This window comes from Ammospiza nelsoni, chromosome 24 (assembly GCF_027579445.1).
Source record: "Ammospiza nelsoni isolate bAmmNel1 chromosome 24, bAmmNel1.pri, whole genome shotgun sequence".
Taxonomy (NCBI): Eukaryota; Metazoa; Chordata; class Aves; order Passeriformes; family Passerellidae; genus Ammospiza; species Ammospiza nelsoni.
In genome coordinates, this window is record NC_080656.1 from 8,234,162 (window position 1) to 8,241,148 (window position 6,987).

General features: G+C 51.3%; 1 long non-coding RNA gene across 1 annotated transcript; it reads left to right on the forward strand.

Annotated features, from left to right (window-relative positions):
* Nucleotides 1-1,970: 1,970 nt before the first annotated feature.
* LOC132083622 (uncharacterized) lies at nucleotides 1,971-2,871 on the forward strand. Its single transcript, XR_009419963.1, has 2 exons — nucleotides 1,971-2,208; nucleotides 2,343-2,871. It is a non-coding gene; the product is annotated as an uncharacterized LOC132083622 (long non-coding RNA).
* Nucleotides 2,872-6,987: the final 4,116 nt, after the last annotated feature.

Genomic DNA, 6,987 nt, shown 5'->3' on the forward strand with positions numbered 1-6,987 from the left:
CAGGACCTTCCCAGGTGATGAGGTGGCCTTTGTTTGCACCTGACAGGGACCAGCATCACCAGATGTATGAGAGATAAGTAGAGGGCTGTGACCCACAGAGGGGATGAAGGCCTGGTGCTTGTTTGGGAATTCCTGGGAGGGGTTTTTGAGTCCAGTTTGGAAGGGGGGGTGTTCATTAAATGGCTCGTTAGGCCCCATGAAAGCCAAGTCTCACTTTTGATCACAGTGCTGAGGTGTGCAGGGCAGAGCAGTCCTGGTGTGTATCGTGTCACTTGTCTGTTGTGCCTTGTGTGTTGTTTGTGTATCTCCTGTCTTTTACCTTAGGCCTTTGAGGGCCCTGTCAGTACCCCTGGCATCATCGTTAGCATCTGTGATCTCTGCATTCCCTGGTCTGGCACCCGGGCCACAGAACTTTTGACTCGGGAGCTCAGACAGGCATCAGGCTCTCTTCTCTCTTTGGAAGCATCCAGTCAGACGTCTTTTCAGGTCTTGTTCTGAGCTGTATGGACAGCTGTGCCCCACCTGGATCCATTATGGTGGATTAGGACTTGTAATAGTACGAGGTTAGGTGCAGCATTCTGACCGTAGGATTCCTAGGCATCCGTCTTTGCTGTTCTTGGAATAAATCATTCAGTTATCGTCTTCTTCCTCCAGGGTTCTCTGAGCCTCATCAGCTCACCATCGGTTTCAGCTCGGTCATCTTCTTTTGCATTCTCTCAGTCCTTGCAGCCGTTTTCCTTGCCAAGAGATTTCTGTGTCTTGTGTCCTTTGTTTGTCACGTCTGGTCTGTCCTGTGTCACGGGTGTCTGCACATATTTGGGACGGGGCTGCTCTGCCCTGCCACATAGCCAGCTGCAATAGGAGAATCCCAGGGACTTGAAGTTTGTAATGTGGGGTGTACCTGGACTCTAGATGGGATTTGTAGATGGACATAGGATCTCTGGAGCTCTTCAGTTATCATGCAACTTTTTGACTCTTGTCCTAATTTTTTTTTCAGGTTCAGATGGCTTAAATCTGTGCCAGAGGGCCCCATCCCAGGTGAGGGGATTCCCCCAAGGAGGTAAGGCCCCATTTGTCTCTGCAGCAGAAGTGTGTATGGTGACTGTGTTACAGCTCTGTTCTTTGTCTTTCTTTTTAGGAAGTCAATCCAGATACCAGCAGCCAAGGTGAGCAGCGGAGAGAAGTAGTTGTTATTGCTCAGCTCTTAGGCATAACAGCAGATTTTTCAGCAGATTCATGGTGTCACAAGAGGGATCTGCCCAGTGTCAAGGATGACGTTTGCGACTGAGGCTTCAGGTGAATTGAGGATTGTGACTGGGAGAGGGAGGGTGAGCAGGTATCTAGTTTAGGAGTTCTTGGGAGGGGGTTTGCAGGCAGCAGAGTGAGAAAGGGTGTTTATTGGAGGGCCCCCCCACACAAGGCTTCTCAGAAGCCAAATAGAGGCGTTCCCATGTCTTACAGCATACAAGGTCCTCCACTGCACTCAGAGGAATGCCATTTAACTTTGCCTTTCTCTAACCCAGGTGCCACCACTAATGAAGGCCACCGCCTGGGAATCGGGATGAAGCTGGAGCCTGAAGGAGCCAGGCACACTCAGGAGAGGGCAAGTAGCTGCCTTGCTGGGATTAGGCCCACATAACTCTGAACTCACACTTTGGTTTTGGTTTTCTTTATTGTAGCTGACCAGAGGCTAACAGGTGATCATGGGGCCCTCCGAGGCAGACTCATTGCAGGTGCAACATGGATTCCCCTCACCTATCATCCAAAAGATAAGTCGGGGGCCACGGCCTGGAGATGGGAGAGCAGCAGGTTGGGAATCCCTGGGACAGATTTAAAAATTGGCATGTATGTAAGCATGTCGCCTTATATTGTGTGTACTTACACTCTATGTGGACTTGCACTGTATGCATCAGCTTATATTGTGTGTACTTACACTGTACCACTTATGATCGCAGCGGCCCTGCCCTGGCACGTAGTCACAGTTAGGTAGAACAGTTATAACAACTTTACTGTTCATCTGTCTTTCGTGGGATTTTGGGTAGAAAATTTATCAGTCCAGAGTGGGGACAAGTCCTAGCTGTCAGCCACCTGTTGACCCTTCCTGTTGTCTCACAGGTCCTCGTGGCTGCTGTTTTCCCCAGGATCTGCCATTTACCTCAAGGAGCGGCAGCCAGAAGATGTGTCAAAGCACCTTCTTCAGCATCTCAGGTAAGGGCCACAGTGAGCATGTAAGTGGAAGGAGTATGTGTGAGAGCACGTGGCTGTGTCTGTCTGCTCGTCTCTGTGTGTGTGAGCGCATGCTGACTGGATTTAACCTTGTGTGTGTGACTTTTGCTTTCCAGGTTTTGCAACTCCTTGTTAAATTTAGAATAAAAAATCCCCAGCTGCCTTCCACCCTGGCTGATTTTTTTTTTTGGTCCCGGCCAAGTAAAAACCCAGAAAAATACCACAAGATAGGCTAGAAAAGAACCAAAAAACCAAGAAAAAAAACCCAATATAGGTGAGAATACCGAGAAAAAAACCCCCAAGATGGGCAAGAAAAAAATGTAGAAAACACCCACAGAAAACCAAGAAAAAAACCCCAGGATGGGCAAGAAGAATCCCAGAAAAACAATGCTACATGGACCAGAAAAAACCCAGGAAAAACCAGAAAAAAAACCGGAAAAAAAAGGGAAAAAAATCCCAAGATGGGCAAGGAAAAAAACCCCCCCAAAAAAAACCACAAGATGGGCAAGGAGAAGATCCACAAAAAACCCAGAAAAATCACAGAAAAACCCCCAAGAAGGGCAAGAAAAAACCCAGAAAACACCCACAGAAAACCAAGGAAAAAACCCCAAGATGGGTGAGAAAACTCCCAGGAAAAAAAACCAAGATGGACCAGAAAAAACCCTTAAAAAACCAAGGAAAAAAAAAAAAAAAAAAAACGGAAAAAACCCCAAGGATAGGCAAGAATACTCCAGAAAAAACCTCAGAAAAAATCTGCAAGATGGGCAAGAAAAAACCCAGAAAAAAACACAAAAAAAAACCCCAAGATGGGCAAGAAGAAATCTGGAACAAACACCTCAAGACTGGCAAGAAAAAACGCCAAGATGGGCAAGAAAAAACTGACGTAAAACCGGCCGCAAAGCGCGACTGTCGTAAAGCCAGCCGTAAAGCGCGACTGTCGTAAAAGGTGCCGTAAAGCGCGACTGTCGTAAAACCGGCCGTAAAAGCGCGACTGTCGTAAAACCGGCCGTAAAGCGCGACTGTCGTAAAAGGTGCCGTAAAGCGCGACTGTCGTAAAACCGGCCGTAAAGCGCGACTGTCGTAAAACCGGCCGTAAAAGCGCGACTGTCGTAAAACCGGCCGTAAAGCGCGACTGTCGTAAAAGGTGCCGTAAAGCGCGACTGTCGTAAAAGGTGCCGTAAAGCGCGACTGTCGTAAAAGGCGCCGTAAAGCGCGACTGTCGTAAAAGGCGCCGTAAAGCGCGACTGTCGTAAAAGGTGCCGTAAAGCGCGACTGTCGTAAAACCGGCCGTAAAGCGCGACTGTCGTAAAAGCGGCCGTAAAGCGCGACTGTCGTAAAAGGTGCCGTAAAGCGCGACTGTCGTAAAACCGGCCGTAAAGCGCGACTGTCGTAAAACCGGCCGTAAAGCGCGACTGTCGTAAAACCGGCCGTAAAGCGCGACTGTCGTAAAACCGGCCGTAAAGCGCGACTGTCGTAAAAGGTGCCGTAAAGCGCGACTGTCGTAAAAGGTGTCGTAAAGCGCGACTGTCGTAAAAGGTGCCGTAAAGCGCGACTGTCGTAAAACCGGCCGTAAAGCGCGACTGTCGTAAAACCGGCCGTAAAGCGCGACTGTCGTAAAAGGTGCCGTAAAGCGCGACTGTCGTAAAACCGGCCGTAAAGCGCGACTGTCGTAAAACCGGCCGTAAAGCGCGACTGTCGTAAAAGGTGCCGTAAAGCGCGACTGTCGTAAAAGGTGTCGTAAAGCGCGACTGTCGTAAAAGGTGCCGTAAAGCGCGACTGTCGTAAAACCGGCCGTAAAGCGCGACTGTCGTAAAACCGGCCGTAAAGCGCGACTGTCGTAAAAGGTGCCGTAAAGCGCGACTGTCGTAAAAGGTGCCGTAAAGCGCGACTGTCGTAAAAGGTGCCGTAAAGCGCGACTGTCGTAAAAGCGGCCGTAAAGCGCGACTGTCGTAAAAGGTGCCGTAAAGCGCGACTGTCGTAAAAGGTGCCGTAAAGCGCGACTGTCGTAAAAGCGGCCGTAAAGCGCGACTGTCGTAAAAGCGGCCGTAAAGCGCGACTGTCGTAAAGACAGCCGTAAAGCGCGACTGTCGTAAAAGGTGCCGTAAAGCGCGACTGTCGTAAAAGGTGCCGTAAAGCGCGACTGTCGTAAAAGGTGCCGTAAAGCGCGACTGTCGTAAAAGGTGCCGTAAAGCGCGACTGTCGTAAAAGGTGCCGTAAAGCGCGACTGTCGTAAAAGGTGCCGTAAAGCGCGACTGTCGTAAAACCGGCCGTAAAGCGCGACTGTCGTAAAACCGGCCGTAAAGCGCGACTGTCGTAAAAGGTGCCGTAAAGCGCGACTGTCGTAAAAGGTGCCGTAAAGCGCGACTGTCGTAAAAGGTGCCGTAAAGCGCGACTGTCGTAAAAGGTGCCGTAAAGCGCGACTGTCGTAAAAGGTGCCGTAAAGCGCGACTGTCGTAAAAGGTGCCGTAAAGCGCGACTGTCGTAAAAGCGGCCGTAAAGCGCGACTGTCGTAAAACCGGCCGTAAAGCGCGACTGTCGTAAAAGGTGCCGTAAAGCGCGACTGTCGTAAAACCGGCCGTAAAGCGCGACTGTCGTAAAAGGTGCCGTAAAGCGCGACTGTCGTAAAACCGGCCGTAAAGCGCGACTGTCGTAAAAGGTGCCGTAAAGCGCGACTGTCGTAAAAGCGGCCGTAAAGCGCGACTGTCGTAAAAGGTGCCGTAAAGCGCGACTGTCGTAAAAGGTGCCGTAAAGCGCGACTGTCGTAAAAGGTGTCGTAAAGCGCGACTGTCGTAAAACCGGCCGTAAAGCGCGACTGTCGTAAAAGGTGCCGTAAAGCGCGACTGTCGTAAAAGGTGCCGTAAAGCGCGACTGTCGTAAAACCGGCCGTAAAGCGCGACTGTCGTAAAAGGTGCCGTAAAGCGCGACTGTCGTAAAAGGTGCCGTAAAGCGCGACTGTCGTAAAAGGTGCCGTAAAGCGCGACTGTCGTAAAAGGTGCCGTAAAGCGCGACTGTCGTAAAAGGTGCCGTAAAGCGCGACTGTCGTAAAAGGTGCCGTAAAGCGCGACTGTCGTAAAAGGTGCCGTAAAGCGCGACTGTCGTAAAGACAGCCGTAAAGCGCGACTGTCGTAAAACCGGCCGTAAAGCGCGACTGTCGTAAAAGGTGCCGTAAAGCGCGACTGTCGTAAAAGGTGCCGTAAAGCGCGACTGTCGTAAAAGGTGCCGTAAAGCGCGACTGTCGTAAAAGGTGCCGTAAAGCGCGACTGTCGTAAAAGGTGCCGTAAAGCGCGACTGTCGTAAAAGGTGCCGTAAAGCGCGACTGTCGTAAAAGGTGCCGTAAAGCGCGACTGTCGTAAAGACAGCCGTAAAGCGCGACTGTCGTAAAACCGGCCGTAAAGCGCGACTGTCGTAAAAGGTGCCGTAAAGCGCGACTGTCGTAAAACCGGCCGTAAAGCGCGACTGTCGTAAAACCGGCCGTAAAGCGCGACTGTCGTAAAAGGTGCCGTAAAGCGCGACTGTCGTAAAAGGTGCCGTAAAGCGCGACTGTCGTAAAAGGTGCCGTAAAGCGCGACTGTCGTAAAACCGGCCGTAAAGCGCGACTGTCGTAAAAGGTGCCGTAAAGCGCGACTGTCGTAAACAGTGCCGTAAAGCGCGACTGTCGTAAAGACAGCCGTAAAGCGCGACTGTCGTAAAAGGTGCCGTAAAGCGCGACTGTCGTAAAAGGTGCCGTAAAGCGCGACTGTCGTAAAACCGGCCGTAAAGCGCGACTGTCGTAAAACCGGCCGTAAAGCGCGACTGTCGTAAAAGGTGCCGTAAAGCGCGACTGTCGTAAAACCGGCCGTAAAGCGCGACTGTCGTAAAAGGTGCCGTAAAGCGCGACTGTCGTAAAAGGTGCCGTAAAGCGCGACTGTCGTAAAAGGTGCCGTAAAGCGCGACTGTCGTAAAACCGGCCGTAAAGCGCGACTGTCGTAAAAGGTGCCGTAAAGCGCGACTGTCGTAAACAGTGCCGTAAAGCGCGACTGTCGTAAAAGCGGCCGTAAAGCGCGACTGTCGTAAAGACAGCCGTAAAGCGCGACTGTCGTAAAAGGTGCCGTAAAGCGCGACTGTCGTAAAAGGTGCCGTAAAGCGCGACTGTCGTAAAAGGTGCCGTAAAGCGCGACTGTCGTAAAAGGTGCCGTAAAGCGCGACTGTCGTAAAACCGGCCGTAAAGCGCGACTGTCGTAAAAGGTGCCGTAAAGCGCGACTGTCGTAAAAGGTGCCGTAAAGCGCGACTGTCGTAAAACCGGCCGTAAAGCGCGACTGTCGTAAAAGGTGCCGTAAAGCGCGACTGTCGTAAAAGGTGCCGTAAAGCGCGACTGTCGTAAAAGGTGCCGTAAAGCGCGACTGTCGTAAACAGTGCCGTAAAGCGCGACTGTCGTAAAAGGTGCCGTAAAGCGCGACTGTCGTAAAAGCGGCCGTAAAGCGCGACTGTCGTAAAGACAGCCGTAAAGCGCGACTGTCGTAAAAGGTCCCGTAAAGCGCGACTGTCGTAAAACCGGCCGTAAAGCGCGACTGTCGTAAAAGGTGCCGTAAAGCGCGACTGTCGTAAAAGGTGCCGTAAAGCGCGACTGTCGTAAAAGGTGCCGTAAAGCGCGACTGTCGTAAAACCGGCCGTAAAGCGCGACTGTCGTAAAAGGTGCCGTAAAGCGCGACTGTTGTAAAATACCCTGGGTAGGTTCTAGATACAGTTCTAGGTCTGGTTCTAGGTGCGTTCTAGGTATGTTC